Source organism: Gopherus flavomarginatus, chromosome 1 (genome assembly GCF_025201925.1).
Source record: "Gopherus flavomarginatus isolate rGopFla2 chromosome 1, rGopFla2.mat.asm, whole genome shotgun sequence".
NCBI classification, from domain to species: domain Eukaryota; kingdom Metazoa; phylum Chordata; order Testudines; family Testudinidae; genus Gopherus; species Gopherus flavomarginatus.
In genome coordinates this window covers 314,867,315-314,895,138 of record NC_066617.1, presented here as the reverse complement: position 1 = coordinate 314,895,138, position 27,824 = coordinate 314,867,315, and the positions used below count along the sequence as shown (strand labels likewise).

The 27,824-nt window shown below is 45.4% G+C and overlaps 2 long non-coding RNA genes across 7 annotated transcripts in view; one reads left to right on the top strand and one right to left on the bottom strand.

The window, feature by feature from the left end:
• LOC127050499 (uncharacterized) overlaps nucleotides 1-27,824 on the top strand; it is a 151,349-nt gene that overhangs the window by 73,723 nt on the left and 49,802 nt on the right. For 4 of the 6 annotated variants that reach the window (XR_007774242.1, XR_007774249.1, XR_007774243.1 and 1 more), the window contains one exon: nucleotides 1,987-3,862. This is a non-coding gene — a long non-coding RNA (uncharacterized LOC127050499). Of the gene's footprint in view, nucleotides 1-1,986; nucleotides 3,863-22,067; nucleotides 22,171-23,128; nucleotides 23,218-23,501; nucleotides 23,622-24,319; nucleotides 24,430-27,824 lie in introns of those variants that run through there. The other 2 variants (XR_007774244.1, XR_007774241.1) reach the window with 2 other exon arrangements.
• Nucleotides 11,187-20,414, bottom strand: LOC127050653 (uncharacterized). The gene is made up of 3 exons (XR_007774262.1): nucleotides 20,261-20,414; nucleotides 14,811-14,890; nucleotides 11,187-13,483 (listed from the first exon to the last, which is right to left on the bottom strand). It is a non-coding gene; the product is annotated as an uncharacterized LOC127050653 (long non-coding RNA).

Here is a 27,824-nt window from a genome sequence, read left to right as displayed (position 1 = left end):
AATCTAAGGAGACCAATACCCAATTGGATGGAAACAAACTGCACATACAATTCTCTTTCTGCTGAACCAAGAAACTATGAAAAACACCTGCCAGTTTGCAGTGTTTTTTACCCTAGTCTTCATCCTCTGCATAATCATAGGCTCTGTAATAGAAATGTCACTGACACTTCCCTTTATAATCAGTTGCTTATAACTTTGCCAAACTTTAACCATTTGGGTTGCAATTTTCCACTCAGGGTCTCTGCCACATGTGGATTTTATTTTTCCCTCCCAGCTGTGTCAGAGAACACTAGGGAAAAATACATTGTTTGGCCTATGTTTAAAAAAAAAATGCTGGCAACCTTTTCCTTGAAAAAATCTCTAGGGCCCTGTGCTTTGGAGCAAGGACTCCAAATTTGAATGTGCAATGGTCTTTGTGTCAGGGATGTGTCTTTTTGAAAAATCCACACACATCTGGCCAAGTTATAAGTCTGTGAAAAACTGTACTTTGCACATGCTTAAGTAAACGTCTTAGATTTTAGCTGCTAACTTCCCCAAAGATTTTGTGTCCACTGGAGATGCTCTGGCCCATAGGTGAGCAGGGCTTTCTGTGACAGTTTAGCTCTCGGGCAGCTGTAATGAGTGTAGGGAGCCTGTCACTCTTGTGCTTTCAAAGACAACCCCCTTGCTTGGCTGAGGCAAGTTGGAGGAAGAAGCTGCCTGATTCAGATGCAGAAGGGATGAGAGCCTACCCTACAGGGGGAGTAGATGGGAACATGGGGGTGTGGGTAACAGACTGGGACAAGGGAGAGAAATAGTGGAGGGACTGAGACATAGCAGCTGGGATTGGGTGGGCAAGGAGCTAGGGGGAGGAATGAGGAGGGGAGGAGGGATTTTGAAAAGGTGAGACTAGGATGGGGCGGGCAAACTATGGCCCACGGGCTGGATACGGAGCCTGCTGGAGCACGGAGCCCACTGCCTTCCCCTCCCACAGGGGCTGCAGGGACATGGTACTAGCTGCTTCCAGGAGCAGCGTGGGGCCAGGGCAGGCAGGGAGCTTGCCCTGGCCCTGGTGTGCGCCACTGCCACCCTGGAGCCACTCCAGGTAAGCAGCACTGGCCCAGAGCCTGTACTCTGAACCCCTCCTGCACCCCAACCCCCACTGCACACCAAACTGCTCCTGCAGCTCTGCCCTGAGCCCCCTCGTACACCCCACACCCCTCCTGCACCCCAACCCCTTGCCGAGCCCCTTCCTGCATACTCCACCCCTCCCACACTCCAACCACCTGCCCCAGCCCTACATTCATGGCCCTGCATGCAAATTCCCCACCCAGATGTGGCCCTTGGGCCAAAAAGTTTGCCCAGCCCAGACTAGGATTTGCTGATCTCAAAGAACAATGAGCCTGTGGAGTTCGAACTGGGACAGCATGTAGTAAAGAGGATCCAAGACAGGGACAGATTGGAGGAGATGGGCAGAAGGAGGCAGACTGTGGGGATGGCAGAAGAGTCTGTGCCTACTAGAGAACACTCCCCTCCAGAGCCTGGAATGGAACCCAAGACTCTTGAAATCTCATCAGTTCTCTGCTGTAAGCAAATATCTGTGTAACCTACTTGCGAAGTAGCCCATCCACTCCTTGTGCGGGTCCACATAGATGATGACAAATTACTAGTGCTGTCAGTTACTCCATTAGCTCAAGTGGCGGAGGATCTTTGCATTGAAACTAAAGTTTCCAACTCTGCTGATGCCCTGTCTGGGCATCCCTATGATGTCACCTGATGGAATTTCTATTTTGTTAAAAAACCTAGTATTCCATGTGTAATTTCCTATGTTAAAAGAACATAATTAAAGTTAGTCAAGCACTCAAAAATTGGAAGATGGCAGTGTTAATTGTGCCTGTGCCCATTTATAGCAGAAGTTGAGAGGTGTGTAATATTTGTAGTACTAAACAGACAGAGCTAGGTTTGCCCATAACTAAAGCTCTTTCCCTTCCCCCACCCCAATTATAGGGGAAGGAACCACTAAGTCCAGGCTACAATTGATTGCTGGGGACAACAAAGGAGAAAAGAGGAACAGGAGTGAGGTTAAAGACTGAAAATCTATGGAAACAGAGCAGAGAATCCCAGAAAGCACCCACCACTTTTCAAAGGCATCCAAGGAAACAGTAGACTCTGCCCAGAGGAACTCCGCCTGGAGATGTGAGCAGACAAGGGACAATAAAAAGGCCCCACAATTGCAGAGTACCCCCCCTCATCCAGCTTCCTCCTCTTGGAGTGATAGATGGCTATCTTGGCCAGTGTCCAGAGGAGGTTGACAAGAAGGTCCCATTACTTTGTGGGGCCATGGATGAACTGTACATAAAGCAGGAGGGGGGGGGGGAAGGGGCAGCCAGAACCTCAGGAGGAGGTTCTGGATGATCCACAAGAGGGGCTGCAACCTGCTGCACTCTACATAGATCTCAGGGGTTGCTGTAGAAGGAACATGTATCAGAAGAGTTTGTGAACCATGCCAGTACATGCCTGTCCTTACAGCTCCACGTAGGAACTGCCAGTTAACATTTCTGGTGGGCCATGGAATTACAGTGGAGTACAGACAGGCCAACCAGGGTTCCTCACCCTCCACTGGTGGCAATAGGTTCCTCCACTTGGTGTTGGATGGGACACAAGGGTGAGGAAGTGAATGGTATGAAGAATGAATGCTTACAGATATTCTCTGGGCACAGCTTGGAGGCAGACCTAGGTGGCAAGTTGGAGGCAGCCGGGGGCAGGGCTCGTAGAGCAGGGACCCAATAATGAGTTCTGGAGGGCCAGAGATGAGGGGGTGGACACAAAGCACACTCATGCAGGACCCACTCAAGGAAAGTCAGAATCAGGAGCCAAGGCTGCCCTCACTTCCCAGAGCACACAACATTGGAGATGCAGGCTGGGCAGCCTCATGCACTGGCCGAGCACCACAGGGTCCACCCAGTGTCTCAGATCAATTCTGATGGCACCAGCCAGGACTATCCTCTGGAACACCAAGGGTGACACCACCACCTGAACACAGAGATGGGAGCTGTGTGTAGCAGGAGTTCTGCAGCACACCGTGGAACTTTTATTGCATGGAGGCCAGTTATTGTGTGGCAGGATAGTGTGCTGTATATTTACATCCCAGTTTACTGTGCACTGCCAGTGTAGACATGCCCTCACTCCCTGTGTGATTCATCTCCTGGGTGTGGAACACAGCATAGCAGTTACCTGACTTAGAGGTATAGGAAAGACCCTGCATTAACTTGTTTAGCTGTTTGCTAATTTGAGGAGTCCCCAGTGAAAATGCTGATCAAAACCCCCACACAACAATTGAATGGGTCTTTTGGTCCTGTCCCACACTCCAGCATATATCCTATGTTGCTAGTTACTCATTCTTTATTATGTAGTTATCAAATAAAACTTTGTAATATGTGTTTTGCATAAATTAGTTAAATATATTGTAAAACAATATACCAAAGAGAAGCTGAAACATGAACATTGCCTTTATGTTGTAAAAAGTTTAACACTGTGTGGCAGGTGTTCTTCATACTGTAATGCAGTTTTGTTTGTAGAACATGACAAATGGAATGGGCAAGATAAACTGAAATGTTACTATTTATTTCTTATGTATAACATTATTGTAACAATGTTTTCAAAAGTGCAAGATTAATTCCATACATGTGTTCAGGGTGTAGCAGACTGTTGGGAACCAAGTGTTTCCTCTTTTTATACTCCCTTATAATGGCTGCACTATATATTTGAGTTTTTACAATACTTTCCTCATTGCCAGATAGTTTGGGGTTCAAAAATAAAATCACAAAACTTCTGTTAAATGTGTTTTTGTTTTGGTTCTTTAAATAAAAAAAAATTCTTAGTATTCTGTATTTCAGATTTTTACTAGGCAAGAATATTTTCATACCTGATATTTATAGTAGATGACCTTGAAAATGTTTAAACTTCTCCCTTGATTTGCTCTACATGCTGAGTATCCTCCAAAATAAGGAAATGATGAAGTCTCTCCATCTGATTCATAGATTTTAGGACTGGAAGGGACCTCAAGAGGTCATCAAGTCCAATCCTCTGCCCTCATGGCAGGACCAAATACTGTCTAGAGTCTAGACCATCCCGGATAGACATTTATCTAGCCTACTCTTAAATATCTCCAGAGATGGAGATTCCACAACCTCCCTAGGCAATTTATTCCAGTGTTTAACTACCCTGACAGTTAGGAACTTTTTCCTAATGTCCAACCTAAACTTCCCTTGCTGCAGTTTAAGCCCATTGCTGCTGCTTCTATCCTTAGAAGCTAAGGTGAACAAGTTTTCTCCCTCCTCCTTATGACACCCTTTTAGATACCTGAAAACTGCTATCATGTCGCCTCTCAGTCTTCTCTTTTCCAAACTAAACAAACCCAATTCTTTCAGCCTTCCTTCATAGGTCATGTTTTCAAGACCTTTAATCATTCTTGTTGCTCTTCTCTGGACCCTCTCCAATTTCTCCACATCTTTCTTGAAATGCGGTGCCCAGAACTGGACACAATACTCCAGTTGAGGCCTAACCAGCGCAGAGTAGAGCAGAAGAATGACTTCTCGTGTCTTGCTCACTACACACCTGTTAATGCATCCCAGAATCACGTTTGCTTTTTTTGCAACAGCATCACACTGTTGACTCATATTTAGCTTGTGGTCCACTATAACCCGTAGATCCTTTTCTGCCGTACTCCTTCCTTGACAGTCTCTTCCCATTCTGTATGTGTGAAACTGACTGTTCCTTCCTAAGTGGAGCACTTTGCATTTGTCTTTGTTAAACTTCATCCTGTTTACCTCAGACCATTTCTCCAATTTGACCAGATCATTTTGAATTATGACCCTTATCCTCCAAAGCAGTTGCAATCCCTCCCAGTTTGGTATCATCTGCAAACTTAATAAGCGTACTTTCTATGCCAATATCTGAGTTGTCGATGAAGATATTGAACAGAGCCGGTCCCAAAACAGACCCCTGAGGAACCCCACTTGTTATACCTTTCCAGCAGGATCGGGAACCATTAATAACTACTCTCTGAGTACGGTTATCCAGCCAGTTATGCACCCATCTTATAGTAGCCCCATCTAAGTTGTATTTGCGTAGTTTATTGATAAGAATATCATGCGAGACCGTATCAAATGCATTACTAAAGTCCAGATATACCACACCCACTGCTTCTCCCTTATCCACAAGACTCATTATCCTATCAAAGAAAGCTATCAGATGTGTTCGATATGATTTCTTCTTTACAAATCCATGCTGGCTATTCCCTATCACCTTACCACCTTCCAAGTGTTTTGCAGATGATTTCCTTAATTACTTGCTCCATTATCTTCCCTGGTACAGAAGTTAAACTAACTGGTCTGTAGTTTCCTGGGTTGTTTTTATTTCCTTTTTTATAGATGGGCACTATATTTGCCCTTTTCTAGTCTTCTGGAATCTCTCCCGTCTCCCATGATTTTCCAAATATAATAGCTAGAGGCTCAGACACCTCCTCTGTTAGCTCCTAGAGTATTCTAGGATGCATTTCATCAGGCCCTGATGACTTGCAGGCATCTAACTTTTCTAAGTGATTTTTAACTTGTTCTTATTTTATCTTCTAACCTACCCCCTTCCCATTAGCATTCACTATGTTAGGCATTCCTTCAGACTTCTCCATGAAGACTGAAACAAAGAAGTCATTAAGCATCTCTGCCATTTCCAAGTTTCCTGTTACTGTTTCTCCCGCCTCACTGAGCAGTGGGCCTACCCTGTCCTTGGTCTTCCTCTTGCTTCTAATGTATTGATAAAAAGTCTTCTTGTTTCCCTTTATTCCTGTAGCTAGTTTGAGCTCATTTTGTGCCTTTGCCTTTCTAATCTTGCCCCTGCATTCCTGTAGTGTTTGCCTATATTCATCCATTTCCAGCTGTTGGAGGAGACTTAAAGTGTCTTGACTCCTCTCACGTTCTTTGATGTCACCACCTTTATCTTCTAGCTACATAGGAGTCACAGCAGATCATTGATGTCAATATCTGAAATGGTGAGTAGTTGCCAGCTGCTGCTTTCCCACAGTTTAACTGGAGGTAAAACAAAGATCCTTTGCAGAAAGGTTTGAAATCTACCTGCATACTTAAGGCCAAATCCCTCCTCTCCAAGTTGCAGTGGGGTTCTTTATGCGTATCTAAAGGAAACGTTTGGCCTATAAGTAGAAACAAGAATGAACTATGGCGGGGGCGGGGGACATTGGAGCATAGGTGCCATTGTTACCACTATTTTGAAGGGAGGGGGAAAGATTTCTCTGTCTACTAGTTTTTCAGTTGGAAGTTTATTGGGTAGTTATACAAAATATCAACGTTTATTAGGTAATTTTGAATTCTGATAGCTTTATATTAGTAAAAATCAATGAGAAATGTTTATAGTATTGACTCCCTCTCTTAATATACACTTTGGAGAATTATTTTGTAAACTCTGAAAAGAGTGAAATTGGTAGTACAATAGAACCTCAGAGTTACAAACACTTCGAGAATAGAGGTTTGTAACTCTGAAATGTTTGTAACAAAATATTGTTCTTTCAAAAGTTTACAACTGAACATTGACAATACAGCTTTGAAACTTTACTATGCAGAAGGAAAATTTTGCTTTTAACCATCTTAATTTAAATGAAACAAGCACAGAAACAGTTTTCTTACCTTGTCAAGTTGTTTTTTTAAACTTTTCCTTTATATTTTTAGCAGTTTACATTTAACACTGTACAGTAATTTTTTTTCAGAGCCTTTTTTTGTCTTTGCTGTCTGATTGTGTACTTCTGGTTCCAAATGAGGTGTGTGGTTGACCGGTCAGTTTGTAACCCTGTTGTTCATAACTGTGAGGGTCTACTGTATTGGCAGTCCTGTTGACAGCTTAAATGGAATGTGTATATAGTTTCATTAAATGTGACATTTCTTCCTCACTTAAATCCTTCTGGAAGATAAGGAACAAGTTTATATCCTTAATCTTTTATTCTGCTAAAGGGTTTCTAGCCATTGGTGACATACATATAAAGAACACTTCAGAGCCTCTTAAAAGTTCTTGGTTTTGAGGGGAGAGGCTGAGCTTGTTTTGGTGGTGGCATTTCAGTAGGGATAGGAACCTTTAATTTCTTTTTTCCATATTTCTAACTTTCTATTGTAATAAACAGGAAGTTTCTGGACTTCTAAAAAAAAGTATCAGAAACTTTCAGTAATATAAAAAACAAGATAAATTTTCATACAATACAAAGTGAAGATTGTGATTACATCTTCCAAGTACTGTACAACTGTCTCCAGAAGAATAACACCATCAAAGGTATATGAAATCAAACATCTGATTAGGTTAGTTGTACTGGGGTAAACTTCAAACATTATTGGGCCAGCTTAAATTGAACAATATCAGCCTAACACACACTCAGATAGAATCTTTTTATTTAGACATACAAGGTGAGTGAGGTAATATATATTATTGGACCAAGTTCTGTTGGTGAAAGAGACAACATTTTGAGCTTACACAAAGCTCTGGTCCAGATTTGGGAAAGGGTCCCTCAGAGTGTCACAGCTAAATTCAAGGTAGGACAGATTGTTGAGCATAAGGAATTAACACATTACAAGCGACCATTCAAGGGGAAGTAGGCAGTAACACCTGGGCCAGTTGCATTGGCTGCTGCTGGGAAAGTTTGGGTGTGAAAGATGGCTGGGGGTTGGGGTGTGGTGCAGTGCGGTGCTTACCTGAGGGGGGGCGCTCCTCAGAAACAGATGGCATGTTCCTGCAGCTCATAGGCAGAGGGTCCAGGGATATCTGCGTGCTGCCGCTGCCTGGAGGCACCGCCCCTGCAGTTCCTAGCCAATGGGAGCTGTGCAGCTGGAGCTCATGGCAAGGGCAGCACGTGGAGCCTCCCTGGCCTTCCCTCCCACTAGGAGCTGCAGGAAGATGCTGGCCACTTCTAGGGAGCTGCATGGAGCCCAGTAGGGAGCCTGCCAGCCCTACCAACCCTCCCCCCCACCAGCAGCACCAGAGGAGGTCCCAGACTGCACGCCACAGCCCAGACCTGCCCCTCCCCAGCACCAGTGGGGATCCCAGGCCATGTACCACCACCCACTTTCCCGACCAGCACCAGCAGGAGTGCCGGGCTATGCCCCCGCCCAGCACCTGCAGTGCCCCCCGACCATCCCCTCAGAGCATTCACAGCCTGCTGGCCCAAGTTTTAGTTAGGAGTATATAATACAAGTCATGGATAGGTCACGGGCCATGAATTTTTGTTTATTGCCCATGACTTTTACTAAAAATACCCATGACTAAAACATAGCCTTAGTTATGATCTCTCCCAGAGGCCCAAAGGTGCTGATGCCCATGGACAATGTGTCATGTAGGTTGAGGAAGGCTGTGCCTCCCCGCCTCCCCAAACGGCCTGGCGTGGCCCTGCCCACACTCCTTCCCGAAGCCCCCTCCTGCTTGCCCTTTGTCCCAGGCCAGGTAGACTATAACTCTTCAGGGAAGCAGGCTGTGGCTAGGGCGAGGGTGGCTGGGACTTGGGGTGGCTTGGACTGCCCAGCTCTGGGGGCCCCCAAGCGCTGGGGCCATGCCACCCAGGACTGAGGGTGGGTTGGCACTGGGGCTGCCCACCCATCATTACGGGGGTTTGGGAGCAGGGCTGGCTCCAGGCACCAGTGAAGGAAGCAGGTGTTTGGAGTGGCCAATGGAAAAGGGTGGCATGTCCGGGTCTTCGGTGGTAGGTCCCTCAGTCCCTCTCTTCCTCTTTGAGCTGCCGCTGAAGTGCCTCCAAAGAGGAAGAGAGGGAGTGAAGGACCTGCTGCTGAATTGCAGCAGAAGAATGAAGCAGCGCGATTGAGCTGCTGCGAAAGTGCCGCCGATCAGGAGTGCTTGGGGTGGCAAACAAGCTGGAGCAGCCCTGGTTGGGAGCACTGGGGAGCTTCCTGCCCTGTGCTTGTGGGGCTCCAGGGCACTGGGGGGAGCGCCTGACCATCCTACGCTCAGGGGTCAGGAGGGCTGTTTACTGCCCACCCGCTCTGCATTCAAGGGCTTGGGAGGGCCACCTGTCACCCCTCCACCCTGCACTCAGGGGCTGGGGGGGGGGGGCGGCGCACACCCACCCTGTGCTTAAGGAGTGGTGCATCGCCCGCATGCCCTACACTTGGGAGCCAGGAGGCCACACGCTATCCACCCACTGTGTGCTCAGGTGGCTGCCCACTTGCCCACCCTGCACTTGGGGGCCACACACTGCCTAACTGCCCTGTGCTTGAGGACCAGGGGGGCTATGAGCTGCCTGCCCACTCTGTGCTCAAGGGGCAACGTGCTGCATACACGCACACCCTGCCCTTGAGGGCCAGGGCGCTGCATGCCAGCTGCCTGCTCAGAGGCCAGAGGGCCCATGTGCCACTGGCCCACCTGCCCAGTGCTCCAGGGCTGAGGCAGGAGGGGCTGGCGGCCGTGGGATTGGAGGGCTCCAGCAATGGAAGGGGGTAGGTCCTCAGGCAGAGCCAGCAGGGGGCTAGCCTCCCTCAACTGGCAGTTCACCCACTGCCCAGGCTAGAGCCTTTGTCTTCTGAGGTCAAAGAGATAATTTGAGGCTTCTGTCACTTTCTTTTATAGACCAGTGAGCCTTTGAAGTGGATTCTTCTGAAGGTTACCCTTAAAGTAAAGTTTATTGAAGCAGTGAAGATGGCAACATGGATTCTAGTGATGAAGGGAGCTGTATGCTCTTTCTTACCCCACTTGTGTTTGCTGAAATGCAAATTATTCTGTTTCCTACCATCTCCTTCCCCTATTGTCTTGAAGATCCTGTTTACTACTTGTACGTAAATTGAGGTAAACACACATTCCTTTGTTTAGGATAGACCTGCTTAACACCTTTATCAGGCAGGGTTTTGAAACTGTGTTGATAACCTCATATGGATGAATTAATTACTTTAAATATAATGTTGCTGCATACATTTCACCATTATATTATTGACCAGTGAGTTATTAGTTTTTAAATGATACCTCACAAGTCATATTTTATACAAAGATTATTACAATAGTATATAGGTTGTGAATACAGTCACACCCAAACTCCCAGAATCCTCCTACATCAGCATCAATTTCCTGGACACCAACCTCACTTTCAACCATGAAACCGTACTATATACAAGAAACCCATGGACCATGCTTTCCTTCACAGATGCAGTAACCACCCCAAACACACCAAGAAACCTGAACAGCCAGGTACTCAGATACCACAGAATATGCTCTGTGGAGAAAGTTTGGGATACACACTTAAAACTGCCTTCACCAAACAAGGACATTCTACCAGAGAAGTAGATCACATCATGGAATGGACCACCCAAATACCCTGAGAGAACCTGCTTCAATATGGGGGAAAAAAAAAAAAAAAAGCTCTGATCACACCCCTAGTTGTCACCTACCACCCCAGGAACCAATATTGGGTATCATTAAACAATTATAACCCATACACGAGGAGGACTACATCCTGAAATAAATCCTTCCGGAACTCCTTCTGCTGACCTTCAAATAACCCCCAAACCTTGGCAAGTTCATATGAAGCAAGCTCCCCACAGCTCAGGATTCACTAACTCAAAAAGGTACTAGATATTCCCATAAATATTGCCATAATAGATACAAAACCTCCAGGCATATCTCTATTGCTATGATGATCCGTACCCCTTACAACACACCTTTCAATATCCATGGGTCCTACACAAGCGTATCACAACATGTGATGTACCTCATCCAGCGCACTAAATACCCCAATGACAACTGTGTGGGTGAAATGAGACAATCACTAGTCTCCCAGATGAACTCTCAGAAAAATGATAAAAGACAAAAACACAAGAACATCCATGGGCAAACACTTTTAAATTAACAATCACTCCACATTTGACCTTTCAATCCTTGTCCTCAAAGGAAACCTGCACAACAACTTCAAAAGATAAGCCTGGAAACTTAAGTTTATGAAAGTGCTAGACTTTAAAAATCAAAGACTCAGTAAAGACATTAGATTTATGGCTCATTACAACAATCAGTAACCTACAAACACTCCTGTTGTCTTATGACTTCAGAGGTGTTAACTGCCCACTTTACCTTAAATGTCTTTGCAACATGAGTTAACTCCTTATGCTTAACAATCTGTTGCACCTTGTATTTGGATCTGACACTCTCTAAGTAACTTTCCCAGAGCTGGAGAACTCTTCTGTGTAAGCTTGAAAACGTGTCTCTTTCACCACTAGAATTTGGTCCAGTAAGAGATTTAAAGATTTTTATTAAGATGATGTTTAAAAAAAAAAGTGAACGGTACAGAGTTTAAGCATAGAAGTTTCTGGTTATCAGGGAATAACATACAGATTATCGAAGGGTGCGAAGTTCAGTTTAAGAGCGAGTGGCATAAGGAATACGTAATCTGCAATATCCCCAATTAGGGGTAAAATGTTGATGGGTAAAAGTATGGACATTTTGATATACATGAGGGTATGAAGTTCATATAATGGGTATGTTCGGGTGTGGAGTATAATGATTGGATATGATGATGAGGATGGATTTACCCTCATTTGGTGAGATTTAATGTTCAGGGAGTTTATGGTTCCAGTTCATATGATCCAACGGATCATGGTCTGTTGGTCCCTTTCTCATAGTCAAAGAAAGATGTCACGCCGGCTCATGCCTCTGGTACTGTCAGTGGCCAGTGATGTGTTCAATGTAGATGTCCCTGGACCATCAGATGGTGCTTGAGACCATGAGGCGCCTCATGAGCCGTGTGTAGCGTCGACGGATCCCGCAGGTCTGTAGCACATGCTTGTTGCAGGGGTCCCAGGCGCCCAGGGCTCCGATGACCAGGGCATCCATATACACCTTGTAGCTCTTCGGTCTCAGGGTGTCGGCCAGGGGGGTGTACTTTTCCAGCTTACGAGCTCGGGCTTCATGAAACGCCGGGGTCCTGTTCTCAAAGGAGACCAGGACATCAACGAGGATGATCTTTTTCTGGGCCTCATCGGTGATGACGATGTCAGGTCGTAGCTGGCTGTTAGTACCGGGGATGGCTCAGTTCATGGAGATCTTTCATCAGGCGGTTCTGGATGACATTGTGGTGCAGCTGCCAGGCTTACTCACCTTGTCTCTCTAATGTTCTGTGACCAACACGGCTATAGCTACTCTTCTTATACTTAGCTTCTTACTCCCTCTTATCTGCCATTTTTACAACTGTAGGCTCAGCCTATCTAACCTTAACTTTTTCATGTTGCCTAGAATTCAAGGAGGTTATACTGTTATCTTTGCCCCTTCAATCTTGGTATTTTTTCCCATTTTTGTTTACCCTCCATTGTTACACTTTAAATGAAATACTTCACATCCAGCCCAAGAGATGAGCGTGTGGTTCTAACCTCTCTAACATCTCAAAATCACAATAGGTACAGTACATAAGTCAATTTACTAATCATTCAATGATTAGTGTACATAATCAATGCTAACAAATATATACAATGTGCCTGATTTTTTTTCTTAGAGAGAACTACATCTTTTTGCTGCCAAATGTCACTCTCTTCAAACCTGTACAGCTACTTGAATGTTGGCTGAAGGATTTAAGTCACATTCACTGGCAAAAAGATGACTTTGGTAGCAGAAAGATGGTTCATATAACTAGGCTTTTGTAATTGATATTGATAAAATTAGGGTTCTACTGTAAATGTTTTCTGAAAAGAGCTGGACTACAGAGAGAGCTCTGCATTACTATATATGCATCAATTCTCAGTTGCATTAGCTGGGCTAGGAGTAGTGCAGAGGCAAATGTGTTCCTCCTCTGCTGGTGAGGGAATGTCTTATCAATCAAAAATTGTTTTTGTGAATACATAGCATTGATTAAAATCCAAAAGGAACATAGCCAGGTAATTTGGAAGGATAGAGACTAACACAAGTCCTGAGCACTGTGCTTTCTGTCAACCTAATTCCATCACAGCTAGAACCAGTTTGCCAGGTCTAAATACTTTGTAAAAGTTGTTCTTCAAGTGGTTGCAGACATATATTCCACTCATGTGTATGCACAAAGCACATCAAAGTCAATGCCTTTAGCACCCACAGCAAGGTGTACCTATAAGAGGTATCATATCCCCATGCAAGGTTTTGAGTGTTTCTCTTACATCCAGCTCCTAATTCTCTTGTTCTGATGACAGCAAATAAGAAGTTACCTCAGGGGAGATATAAATCCACAAATAAAGACAAAGAGTCTAAGAGGTTAGACTTGATGGGGATAATAGTTTATTCAATCTCTTCATTACAAATGGCCATTGCAAACCAACAAGTGCTATTATCTAAGTATAACTTTGTGAACTGGGATGCTATGTCCAAGTTTACAAATAAATTGCCAGAATCCTACAGGAAAAAGTTTCAGGCATTCATTGCAGAAGGCAGTTTGATGGCCAAGACATCTTTGCAGTCAGCACTGGACATGGCAGATGCTTCATCCAGACTTATGCCTCACCTGCAACAATGAGAAGAGTCTCATGGTTACAGAACTCCAGCACAGTTCCTGAGGTCCAACAGAAATAGATGACTTACCTCTTGCGGGACGCTTTTTGTTTTCTGAGAAAAATGATGAGACATTGCATTCTTTTAGTCAATACTACTTTGCTGTCATGGGGGTGGGGGGCGGTCTATGCCCAGGCCACAAAAATATATAATTATGGAAGTCAGTAACAACACCAGCAATATCATCCGGAGCAATGCTTCTGACTGTCATCCTACCCTGCTAGGGAGCAAGACTTCACCAGAAAGGAGCATACATCGCAGACAAGACGACCTTCTGGGTCCAGCTGTAATCAACCAGCCCAACCTCCTCCACCTTTGGGCAGGCAATCTACTTGACTTTCATACTGAGAGCAGCATACCAATTGTGAACTAATCAACCACGCCTCCACAGTTTGGGATAGGCTAGCTCACTTCTGCAATACTTGAGAAACAATAACTATGGAAAAATTGATTCTAAGCTCTGTGGGATCATGTTATGCCATCCAATTTCTGTCCATTCCCCCCTCTCATACCCCTTCCCCATCCCTTTTTAGGACCCCCAAATCTGTTAGACCTCCCAAACCTCTTTCCCTCCTCCCAGGCCTTCTGACACAACACCACAGTCAGATTCAGGTTGGCTTTGGTGCCCCCTTGAGTGCTGCACCCATGTGTCAGTATATTAGGCGCCACTGGCCCTATGCTCTCTCAATTCCTTCTTACCGCCCATGGTGGTTAGTTGCAGTGCCTTTCCCTTGCCTCACAAGGCTAGCGGTTCTTCTACTTCAGTCTTCTCTGCAGGCGATCCAAAACTATCTTCTGCACCTCAAGCTCCAGGGGTTGTCCCTGTCATCAATCAAAGTCCACTTGGCCACTATTTCAGCCTTCCACCCTTTGCTCCAGGGCAGGTCAGTCTTCGCTCATGATTTGACGGTCCGGTTTTTGAAAGGTCTGGAGTGTCTCTATCCCCGTCAGGGATCTTGTCCCTCCCTGTGTTGGGTTATGTCCATTTTGTATGTTTTGTATAATTTCAGGAACCCATATTGGTTCCCAAAATGGAGTTTGTGACCATGTGACCCAGCTGATCACAGTTTTCCTGCCTTTTACTTCTCCTCAGAAGTGGTAAATAACTTCTGGATAACACTGGCTCTTACCACCTTTTCCACGGGGTTTCCCAGAAGGGGGTTTTCTGCTCCTTCTATGGGGTTTCCTGGGCAAGGTTAGATAAGTCTGTCCTGAACACTGCTCGGGACTGTCCATCCAAGTGACAGCAAGGGACTGTCATGGGTCTGACTTGGACTTACCTACCCATCCTAGTAGTAGAGGGGGGCTAGGGTTTTCTTTTCACAGCTCCACCTCCACTTGGACATGCATTTGCCATCACCTGCAAGGAGAAGAGAAGGACAGATAGTCACATCCCACTTATCATCATCCATCTTAAGCTGCTGTTCCCTGACGTACCGTGTACTCTTCTTCAGACCCACAGGAACATCAAAGGACTCCCTGGAGCTCCTCCCCGATGGCTTTCAACTAGCCAGATGTTTGAGGTCCAGGCAACAATCAAAGCTTAATCTATAGAAGAAGGTTTCTATTGAGGGGTTTATTTACCTGTTTATAGGGTTTATTTTGGGGAATCACTGTATTGCATAATTGTACTGTTTACTCCCTCCTGTTTTTTGCCCTATTCATTGTTCACCAATTCTTCAATACACTTTATTTGTTTTTTACCTTATCCCAACTGATTCCTCGTTATTTGAGGTGCGAGGGACCCTCTACGGGAAAATCAAACCTACCAGTTGACAGATGCTGGACAGGGAGGGTCGAAACTAAAGATACAGGAAGCACAGCCTTACATGTATTTCTTTGTCTTTCTGTCCTTTCCTCTAACACCTGGGGCCTGAATCTCATGCTGTCACAGCTCCTGGATCCTCCCGTCGAGCCTCTAGCTTCCTGCTCTCTTCTCCTCCTTTCCTGGAAAGTTTATTTCCTGGTCACAATAATGTCCACATGAAGGTCTCTGAGATCAGGGAGCTTACTTCAGAGCCACCCTATACAATGTTCTACAAGGACAAGGTCCAACTGTGGCCACTTCCAGCATTCCTGCCCAAGGTAGTTTCATAGTTTCATACTGGCCAAGACATATACTTACCTGTCTTATTTCTGAAGGCTCATAAATCGGAAGAGGAGCACAAATAGCACATCCTGGACATCAGGAGGACATTTGGCTTCTACATCGACAGGGCCAAGCCGTTTCATAAGTCAACACAGTTTGTTGCGGTGGCAGATAGGATGAAAGGTCGCCCAGTGTCTGCACAGAGGATTTCATCCTGGATCACGGCCTGCATCTATTACTGCTATGATCTGGCAAAGGTGCCTCCACTGGAGACCGTGACTGCCCACTCAACTAGGGTGCAGGCTTTGTCGGCAGCCTTCTTAGCCAAGGTGCTGATTCAGGATATCTGCAGGACCACTACCTGGTCATCTGTCCACATATTTACATCTCATTATGCACTCACACAGCAAGCCTGAGACAATGCTGGCTTTGGCAGAGCAGTGTTGCAAGCTGCATGACAAAGCCCACCACCAGGGATACTGCTTGTGAGTTACCTAAAATGGAATCATCAAGAGCAAGCACTTCAAGAAGAAATGATTACCTACCTTTATAAGTGTTGTTCTTCAAGATGTGTTGCTCATGTCTATTGCATTACTTGCTCTCCTGCCCCTCTGTCGGAGTTGCTGGCAAGAAGGAACTAAGAGGGCATAGGGCCGACGGAGCCTAATATACCGACACATGAGCATGGCACTCCAGGTGCCAAGGCAAAAATCTCCAACAGCCACGCAAATGGGCGAGCGCTCACACCTAGAATGGAATCGATATGAGCAACACATCCTGAAGAACAACAGTTACGAAAGGTAGATAACCTTTTTTTCTTACGGGTCTCATACCAATCCCTCACTGTCAGATAGTAGCTTAGTGTGTCCAAGGGAAATACTAATAGTTAAAGCCCCAATTTTGCATATTTTGTACGGGTAGACTCCTGCTCCTACACGGAGCCCATTAAAGTTAACAGCAGTCTTTGCAAGAACCATTGCCCTGAATGGAGCAGTTTGCAAGATTGGAAAGTACGATTTCTGGAGCTTAAAATTTTTCTCTTTTAGATTTCCCCCCCCATGTAAAAATTTAAAATTAATTAAAATAAACAATGTGAACCAGTCTTCTGCTGCTCAGCCTCAAGCCCTAAACTCCCAACATTTGGCATCATGAGGGAGACACTTCCTTTGGGCTGCACAAGGGCCTGTTGGACATAGTGATGATTTTTGGTACAGGTGTCTTACAAAATGGTTGCTATGCCCTTGAGATAAACCACTAGATGCTTTTCACTTACTATAATGTAATGTGAATTTCACTGGCATTTTTCTCCAAATAATTTGAAAGTAATATATAACACTGGGGAAAATCTCTAGAGGTATGTAAAAAAAAACAAACAAAGCTGTGTGTGTGGAGGAGGGGTGGTGCTCAGGGGATTAGAATAGTTGTGTATTATATTCTTCAAGAGAAGAATAAGGGCTTGTCTACACTTGAAATGCTACAGTAGCACAGCTTCACCACTGCAGCCGTGCCACTGTAGCATGTCAGTGTAGATGCTGCCTATGTCAATAGGAGTTCTCCTGTCAGCATAGGTAATCCACCTCCCTAAGAGGGGCCTAGTGCACTGGGGGTTATGTTGACTTAACAATGTCACTCAGGGGTTTAGATTTGTCATACCCCTAAGCGATGTCGCTGGACTGACCTAACTTTTGGTGTAGGCCAGGCCTCACTTATACATACAATCTTAACACAATAGAACTGATATAGACATAACTTTGGCACACTCCCAAATAATTGTGACATGTCTCTCACATCATTAATAAGAGTACATCTATCCTGCAGCTGGGAGTAGGCTTCGCAGCTCAGGTAGACAGGGACATGCTAGCTCTGCTTGAGCTAGAACACTAAAAATACCCAGTAGTCAGGTTCCATAGGCAGCTGCTCAGGTTAGCTGCCTGAGTACAAATGCTTGAGGTCTAGGCAGGCTGTACTCAGGTGGCTAGCCCAAGCAGCTGCCAATGCTACCACTGGCTACACTGGTATTTTTAGTGCACTACCTCAAGCAGAGTTAGCACATATATGTCTACCCAAGCTGGGAAGCATGCTGCCAGCTTCAGTGTAGATGTAGAGGAATGATATGAAATAACACAAACTTTTCTCACTTCTTGAATAAGCCATTTTTGTTCTGTCTTCTGACATAGGGTGTTCAGAGACAAGTAATATACATAAGGTGTTATCAGGCAAAGATGGTAAAGAACTGCATTTATGGGACTGTTATCTGTTAATTGACTTCTGGAACTACCAATTACTTGGCAAGTGTCTGAAACCCATATTGTGCCTGAGTGATATGTTGTACATTTGGATCACTTATTTAGCTAAAAGACACATGAAATCATGTACCCAGACAGCCCCCTGTTGGCTGCAGTGTCATGGAGGCTCCAGAAAATAATTCTAGTTTAATTCAGCATTCGCTTGACTTCCCTAAGCTGCTTTTAGATTCACCTGTCTCAGATGGTCACAAATAAAAAAACCAAAACATTTTGTTTGTTATACCATCTACCAATTTAGGCACAAACTTTGCCCCTTTTGTCTCTAAGATGTAGAAAGTTGAGAGTTAAGACACAAAGCCTTCTGTCAGTACCTAGAAGGCTTAACTGAAGCTCAGTTCTAAAAGTCCACAGTGAAGACTTGAATGTTTGGTCCTTCTGGTACAAATTAAGACCACCTGATTAAAATATTAGACATGTATTCTATGATGGTGTACATTAGTCAGACATAATTTTGGGGAAGTATTAACACCCCCAAAATCCCAGGAAAACAAAAAGCATAAAGAGTGGGAGGAGAATGTTTGAGAGTTCAAATTCGTCAAATGCAAGCCTCAGCCTTATTTTCAGATTATTCTGATTAGGCCACAGGTATCTCTACAGCAGCTTCCGCTCTACATCTACACTGAAGCTGGCAGCATGCTTCCCAGTCTGACACCTTCAGAAGTTCGGAATACATATATCATCAGCTCTCGATTTAATAAGATACAACACTACCAAGGAGACCCATTTGTTTCTGTGTTGCTTTTTACCTTTTCTAAACTTCTTCCTTCTCTTTTGTGCAGGTTAGTTAAGCTTTTAAAACAGCTGTTCTTCTGAGCTGGGTGTTGTCCATTTGGATGCAAGTTATCAAACAGGTCTAGGCCTAAACTTTCAAAAAGGGCCAGTGATTTGGTAACCAAGTTGAGACATCTTTAAAGAGGCTTAATTTTTTGGGGAAGCAAATGTTCACTTTCTGAAAAGCAGATTGCTTATGGGTTTCTCAAGCTGAGTACCTCAATACTGAGGCACACACAATCACTAGTCACAAATATTTAGACTTCAGTTCTTCTGTAAAGGGCTGTCTTGTAACTAGTATATCCATTTGATACCCAAGGTGTGGCAAACACTATATCAGGGGTCGGCAACCTTTCAGACGTAGTGTGCCAAGTCTTCATTTATTCATTCTAATTTAAGGTTTTGCGTGCCGGTAATACATTTGAATGTTTTTAGAAGGTCTCTCTCTATGTCTATAAACTATTGTTGTATATAAAGTTTTTTTAAAAAGTTTAAGAAGCTTAATATAAAATTAAATTAAAATGCAGATCTTATCAGTTTAGTCCAGTGGTTCTTAAACTGGGGTGCAGGCACCCACTGGGGCAGGGCCAGTGCAAGGATATTTTGCGCTCTAGGCAAAACTTCCACCTTGCGCGCCCCCCCCCCCCACACCTCTTGCACATTGGTTCATTGAGGGGCAAATCCCAATGAGTCTTTATAGAACCCAGGGGCCAGCCGTGCCCAGGGGCTGCTCCCTAGACCAGGTTGCCCTCTCCCTGCCCCCTGAACTCTCCTAGAGGGTGCACAGCCCCCCTCCACGAGCCCTCCCCACCCCACCCCAAGTCCACTCACTGGCTTTGCCACGCTTGGGCCACTGCAGCAGCTTGGCAGGGAGGAGCCGCCTTCTGGAGGCACCGGAGAGCCAGAGCATCCTGCTTGTGGCAGCAGCGAGCCTCAGCCATGGAGGAGCTGGCGTAGTGCAGGGGGGCAGCACCCTTGCCAAGGCAGCGGCGCTGCTAGCGGGAAGCAGGCACGCCCGCCCGCCCCTCCTGCCCAGGTTGCGGCCCAGCAGCCCCCGGGGGCTCCTGCAGGCTGCAGTGGATGTCTGCGGGCACCAGCACCCATGCGCCCCCCAGATCCTCCCTCGTCTAGGGTTACCGTATTTCAACAATCAAAACAGAGGGGAGACCCCTGCCCTAGCCCCACCCCCATCCACTCCCTCCCACTTTCCACCCCTACTGCCCTCGTCAGAACCCCCAATCCCCACCTGCTCCTTGTCCCCTGACTACCCCCTCCTGGGACCCCTGCCCCTAACTGACCCCTAGAACTCCACCCCCTACCTAAGCCTCCCTGCTCCTTGACCGCCCCCTCCTGAGACCCCCCCCACCCTAACTGCCCCCCTAGGACTCTACCCCTACCTGTCCTCTGACTGCCCCAACCCTTATCCATATCCCCGCCCCCAGACAGACCCCCGGGACTCCCACGCCCCATCCAACCACTCCCTGCCCCCTGACAGGACCCCTAGAACTCCCAACCCATCCAACCCTCCCCCTGCTCCCTGACTGCCCTCGAGGACTCCCCTTACCATGCCCATGCCGGTCAGACGCTGGCTCCACGTGGAGGCAAAACACACTGCCGGGCTGCCGCGCACACAGCCCCTCCCCCGCAGAGTGCTGAGGCAGAGGCAGGGGGGAAGTTGCGGGAGGGGCAGCAGCGGTGGCAGCAGCTCACACTTCCGGGAGCCGCAGAACCCGAGCGCGGTGAGGGGGGCGTGCCGCCTGCTCCGGCTGCGGCTCCTGCAGCGGCTGCGTGCAGGCAGGAGTCCCTGTGTGCCCCTCAGCTTCCCCCTCGCCGCGCTCGGGCTCTGTGGCTCCCGGGAGTGTGAGCCGCCACCCCTCCCGCAGCAGGCTCAGAGCCCCGCGCTCCAGCGGCTCACACTCCTGGGAGCCACAGAACCCGCGCGTGGGGAGGGGGGAGCCGGGGGGGCACGCCTGCCATCAGTCTGGGGTCCCGGCCGCTGGCCGCGCTCAGCCTCCTGCCAGCCTGATGTTCCGTTCACTCAGCCGGCCGCGTGCTGAGTGGGGCCGGCGGCCGGGACCCCGGCTGGCAGCCGTGCCAGGCAAAATCGGCTTGCGTGCCGCCTTTGGCACACGTGCCGTAGATTGCTGACCCCTGCACTATACACACAACAGTCCTGCCCAGAAGGTTTAGTCGCAAAGCTCTCTTGTGCCTAACAGGCACAGTCTAAGTTGGGGCACTGTGGAAGTCCAACACCCCAAAGGAAGTTCCAGGAGGCCTCCTACTTCCAGGGAGACAAAGCCTCATGATCCATGACTTGGGAATGTCATCTTTTTACTTCAGATGTGTTATAGGTTTTAAAAACGGTCATTGACTTCAATGGATGCAGTTAGGCCAATGCTGAGCACTTGAAAATCCCACCCATAAGCGAAGCAGCAAATTCTGTGTCCTCACCTAATAAAATTAAGTAGGCACAATAGGGAACAGACCCCCCCTAAAGAGAGAGACTGGCGTGATTGAGACATAGATCCATAGATCAGGAGACATGGTTTCAATTCCTAGTTGTGCCACAGATCTTACAGGTATATAGGTGCCTAACTCCAGGAGTCAGTTGTCTAAATACTTTTGAAAAATCTGATTCTTAACCGCTCTGTGCCTTAGTTTGCCATCTATAAAGTGGGACAGTCCTTCCCTATATCACAAAGGTTTTGTGAAGATAAATTCAGTAATGTTTTTAGACACAGACACTACAATGACAAGCACCACAGAAAACCCTATTCAGAAGTAATAATTGACTCTGTCATAATCTTGAATTTCAGTTATCCAAAATTGGCAACGTGTCCTTACATCAGATCCAAAAACCTGATTTATTTTTTTAGTTGCTTCCAGTGGAAACTTTCACTCATAATTGCTTGTGGGAACAAGGACTAATATTTGGATATCTATCTACCTGATTGCAACTGCAGATCACTTAGTTAAGCATCGATGTACCATATTTCTACCTGCAATTCTGTATTGTGGTTCAAAATTAGAGGCTTAATTTGGGGCCTCTTTAAAACTTTCTCCCAAACTGCCTTTGCTAATTTTCCAGAATCACGGCAGAGTCATGAAACAACAGCAAAGTTTTAAAGTATTTGTTGCAAGGGGACATATTTCTAATCTGTTGCATTGTTTTCATTGTAGTCTAATAACAGTGCCAACCAAGGAGTTAGGGTCTCTTTGCCAGCTCACAGATAGTGTAGAATCTTGTGGGGAGAGAGGGCAGAGGAAGCTGAATGATAGCCCTGTAAAGGAGCTTGCTGGTTTCAGAGCCTCAGTTGAGATTTCAAAGAGTAGTGATATTATTATTTTAATGTTTTGTCTTATTGATCCAGTTCTAGAGTCAAAGATCCATGTTTTCCCCTAAGATAATAGAATCATAGGACCAGAAGGGACCTTGAGAGGTTTTCTAGTCCAGTCCCCGCACTCAAGGCAGGAGTAAGTATTACCTATACATTTACTGAAATCAGAAAAAGACAAAGTAAAAATAGCTTTTGAGATACATATAATTGACATGCAATCATTAAAACAAGTTATAGTTATACCTTCCCACTGCTTATAATTGAAGATTGAGGTAGCTAAAACATATTTACAAATCAGGGCCCAGAATCTCATTGTGCCAAGTTCTGCTTGACATAGCAGAAAAGAATGGAGGCAAAGGTGGTTTTAAATCTCTCACTATCCCTGGATCTGCTGAAGGAAAGACCAGTCTCCGGAAAAATTTAGAGTAGCCTTCTGGCTGCTCTAAAGTTTGCCCTACGACAGTGACTCCCAATAGTCTGTTCTGCAGCCAGAGGTCACTGGGGTGCAACATATTCTGGCCATATCCCCTTCCTCCTTCCTCATGCTCCTAGCTTGCTCTCTGTGCCAGTGGGGACTTGCAATCTTCCTCCCCGAATAGTGCTGCAGGATTGACAGGGGCTATTTTGGGCAAAGGAAATGACAAACAACCTAGTTTGGGCAAGGATTACAACTTCTTTCTACCCTGAGGAGTGCCTAGTTACTCTGATTCTTTATTTCCTAATCCATGATTAGACTGCTCCATAACGTGTGGTTATTTGTTTTCCTTAATATTGTCATGGAAAATCTAAGTAATCTGTGTTCCTTTCAAATATTTTTAAGAAGTTAGAAAGCACAGTTTAATCTGGAAGCTGTGATGCTATTACCCCATCCATTTATACTTATCCTGCTATTATCCTATTGTTGAAAATATTCACAATCAATTTCCTCAGAAACTGGTGTGACTTTGGTCTATAGTGAAGGTGACCTTTACGTCCCCTTCTGAGGATGGTTAACTATGAGCAATTGTCCAATCTTGAGGAATATTTGGTGTTCTTGGGGATAATTGACAAATCCTTATCATGGTCTCCTCGTTTTCACATTTTATTTCTTTCAGAGTTCTTGGATAAATAGCATGAACTCCTGGAGATTTACTGCACTTGAGTTTCTCAAGCTGCCCATAACCTCTTCCTTAGAGACCTCCAGGTCTGTTAAAGCTATACTCTAATTTCCCATAAAATATGCCCTTGGGATATTAATTTCTTTATTGCCTTCTATATTAAAAACAAATGAATTATTTGCATTAAAACTCTTTATAACTTTTCCATTCTCTTTCATTTCCCCTTTGATACTATATAGGGCCTAAAGATAGACAAAAAGCTTTCTTGAATTAAATGTCTTTAAAGAATCTATTATTTTCCTTAATATCTTTGGTTATTTGTTTTTCATATTGTGTATTTGTCCTTTTAATTGCTGGGTCCAATTTCTAGGTTTGACTAAGGCAAAATGAAACATTTCTTCACTTCCACATGAGAATGAAGCGTGATGTGGATGAAAATTATTCATATAGCGCCTGTTATTAAATGTTGAATGGGTACCTCTGAATAAAGGTAAGGTTGCCCAAAACTTTCCATTATAAGATGGCCCTTATTTCAGTTGTTTGTAACATTGTTAAACTTTAACCAGTTGGGCTGAAGTTTCCTATGCTGGGTGTCTGCCTCTGACTGACTTTTTATTTCAAAGTTTCTGCAAAATAGTTCAGCCATTTCCAATTATAAGATTAAAGGAAAATATTTTGTTTTGCATGCCACAGTTAGCGGGATAACTGCACCTCTGATGCCTCATGGTCTCTTTGAGTGCACCCACTCTCAGGGAACAGGCCTCACATCATCACCTTTTTTGGGACAGAATCATGCAATTCTCCCACTCTCAGATTGAGTCCTGGCCGCAATCCCCTGTCATTACGTCAGGAGGCCTAACAGGCTCAGACCCTTCAGTTCTGTTCACTCCAGGAGCATGACAGTAGTAACCAGTGACCAGGCAGCCTTTTTAAAGCAGAGTATTGTTTATTAGAACAAAAGTATTTCAAATAAAATACATTTTATAAACAATAAACTAGTCTATACACATGCCTGATTTTCCATTTGGCTTACTGTTCCCTGGATCTGGGAAAGCCCAGCTTCTTCAGACTCCCTCCACAGAGACTCTGCTTGTGTCAGACTGACTCCCTGGTCAGTCTTGGACAATTGACCACTGTTCTTCCCCTGAGAAGGGCTTTTTAACTGTTTGGTGTTCTTTTGACCTCCAGGAACCCAGCTTTGGTAAAAACATGGCTTGCAACTTGACAAGATCCAGGATCCTTGAAGCTAACAGGTTATCCCACTGTCTTTCAAGTGTATGCCTGGATGCTTTTATCTGGTAAGCCATTGTGTTGCCTTCATGCACAGACCCCATGGAATTAAAGTATTATGGGCATATAATAAACATTCCACTACCCCCCAAAATAAGTTAGAGCAATACAGTCATACACAAAATTTTAATATCCTACCATAGTTACACAGTAACTTTACCTCACTGATCATCTCACATACACTGTTCATAACACTCTTACATCTCAGGGATGCGCCTTGTTATGTTCCTGTGAAAATGTGGCCAAGTTATAAACCACTGAAAAATCTCAATGTGCACATGCTCAGTAGAGACCATTTAGAGTTTAGTGGCTAAATTATCTGGATTCCATCCTCACTGAGCATGCTCCTTCCCCTCAAGGTTCCTTGACCTAAATGCTGAACAGGCTGTGCATGCACCATTCCCACAGAGTGACTGAGCATGTTCCATCCTGGGCCTATGGGGGCTCAACTAGATTTTCCTTGCAATTCCTCCTCCTGGCTGCCAAGGGCCACTGTGGTAACAGAACCTGTATCATAATCTGGGACTTGAGTGATCAGACCTCATGGTCAGAGCAGTTGTGGTCAGAAACCAGAGGTCAGAGACAGGAGTCATGAGTCAAGCCAAGAATCAGAGCCAGTCAGGAATCAAGCCAAGAGTCAGAGCTGGAATCAGGGTCTGGAATCAAGCCAAGGGTAGAGTTGGAATCAGTAACCAGAGGTGGAGCATAGAAGTGGGAATCTGGAACAAGGCAGGAGGACAGGCACCAGGAACAGGACAGGAAGGCAGAAATCAGGAATGAGGCAGGGCTCAGGAGTCAGGTGAGAAGAAAGGGTCAAATGTAGCAGCCAGCCAGAGATTTATTTGGTTGGTTAGATGACTGTCTGTGCCTTTTTCTGGCTTAAATAGTGAGTCTGAGCCAATTGGAGAGGTTGGACATCTCTTCTAGTTGGAGCTTTGTGGCCAGTGCCCAGGGTGATCTTGAGTCCATCATCTCATACTCCCTGCCCAGTACCAGTAAGCTCCTAGGTGGTGACTGTGGTCTGAGTACTGTTTGAGTACCCTGGGTTTGAGACCTGCAGTCCTTCAATGTTCACATACTGTAATGGAGATCAAAGAGACTGGCTCTCATGTGCTCTCAATTCTCCCCCCGCTGGCTCCCAGGCAGCAGAGAAGGAAGCAATCTGACTAAAATGGAGGGAGATTGCAGGAGCCAAGGGGTAGGGAATAGAGGAGAGGAACAGAAGTTGGTGGAGAGTGCATGGGAGGAGGAGGAGGAGCTGGGACCATATATAAGCACAGAAGGAGAGTAAGGCAGTTAGAGAGAGATGGGGTTGGAGGGAGGAGGGATGCAGGAGCACCTAGTTCAACGTTGTTAGGTCCATTATAATATTATTCTCTATTTACACTCTTTACATAGACTCTGACCTCTTTTCTAGTTTTAGCCTTTGCCTGTTTACCTCAAGTTATATTAATTTTTAGGCAGATTCTCCATGAATATGGAGAAGAACAGTGTGCATATCCCTGTTTACACAGCACTCCCGTCCCACAGGCTGACTTATGGACTCTCCCCGCATGAGAACAGTGGCACTACAGAAGCAGCTGCCATCCACATTGTCCCCAATAAAAGAGTGAGATTGCTTCCCAGGCTGATCCCTGTGATCCTTCAAATATAGCCTCTCTTACCCTTCCATCAATAGGGGTGGAGTGGGTTTCAGGTGTAAGGAGATAGCCCAAGGAAAGGTGCAAATATGAGAAGACCAAGAATCAACAAGGCTTTGCCACTAAATATAACATCATGAAATTAATGTCCCAGGGTGGATGGTCTATTTTTATTACATATTTATTTTTGCTACCACTGGCTGTAAAATATACAAATTTTTGTAAGTTGTGGTTTTCAAAGGAGCTACAGGGAAGTAGGCTTCAGACTCCTGTTGAATTTCAGTGGGAATTAGGTGCCTATCTCCCTTTTGAAAATCCCACCCCTAGTGTTTTTAATCTCTTGTATTTTGTCACAGTTGTGATGCAATAGGTAGCGTTGCAGTGCTTAATCCTTCAGCAGTTTAGGCAGACAGTTAGCCAGCACTTGACTTACCTCATTGTGTGATAACCAGCTATTTGGTGAGGTGAAGATGCAGATGAGTTCTCTGTAATAAGCTTACAAATTGCGGTTTCCAGCATTTCTCAGGCTTTACTTTAGGAATGAGATCTATCTTGTTCCACTCGAAGGAAGGTACCTACTGAGTGAACCATCCCATTACAGCTGTAGCAATGGAAGAGCAAGGGGAACTCTTAGAAGAACTGTATACACAAGACTAGTCTTATAGCAAATAATTTGAGGGTTATACTGCAGCTGAAATGTCATCACATTCGAGAAAAGTGACATTTGGTTTTTTTAGACAGAAGTCAGGTTTAGTCTATATTTCATGTGAGGACTGATTATTCATATCCCACACACTCATTTGAAAATATACATGGCTCTAGGCCTTTCTGCAATCAGTGCCAATCTACTCTAGTTAATGTTGGTGGATCCATTTACCAGGCCAGGGGTCGGCAACCTCTGGCACGCGGCTCGCCAGGGTAAGCACGCTTGTGGGCCAGGCTAGTTTATCTGCCACATCAGCAGGTTCAGCCGACCGCGGCTCCCACTGGCCACGGTTCGCCGTCCCAGGCCAACAGGGGAGGCGGGAAGCGGCGCGGGCGAGGGATGTGCTGGCCGCGGTTTCCCGCCTCCCCCATTGGCCTGGGGGTCACAGTGCAATGAAGTTTGAGAGCCACTGTTTTATATGCTTAGCTTCAGCAGCATCTAGTGGGAACAGATCAATAGTAACATTTGGTGGAGAATTGGATTTCCTTGTGATGGACTGAAATTTTATTGCAGATGTTCATCTTCATTGTTAGGGAGGAAAAAATCAATAAACATAAAGCTGTGCAGCTGCACTAGGTCAGCACAAACTAGGAACAAAGAATAAGAGGCATTGAGAAAATGGCTTGTTGATGGTTGAGAGTCTGCTACCCAATTAACATTCAATACCACTTTCCAGCAATTGGGTGTAAATCTCCTTGACAATTTTACAAAACTATACAGGCATTACTATGATCTAAGACTAGAGCTTAACTCACAGCTCACCCTTACATCTAAAAGCAAAATCCATACTGGATCAGAACAGTACTTCTTAGCTAGCCTATACAACATACACCACAGTTGTGTCCATTTCAAGGACAGATCAAGCCCTGCTCACCCCTGCTATGATTAGATAAATTCCTTTTCAGCACTTTAGATTGAAATTAAGCAGAAAGGGAAAGTCTATTGCACAAGAAAGCTTCCTTCAACTCTAGTACCTAGAAACATGATGTTCCAATCTCTCTTTGCATGTGTGCAAGAGAGGGGATAGGAAGCAATCATCATTGTATCATTCTTTCAT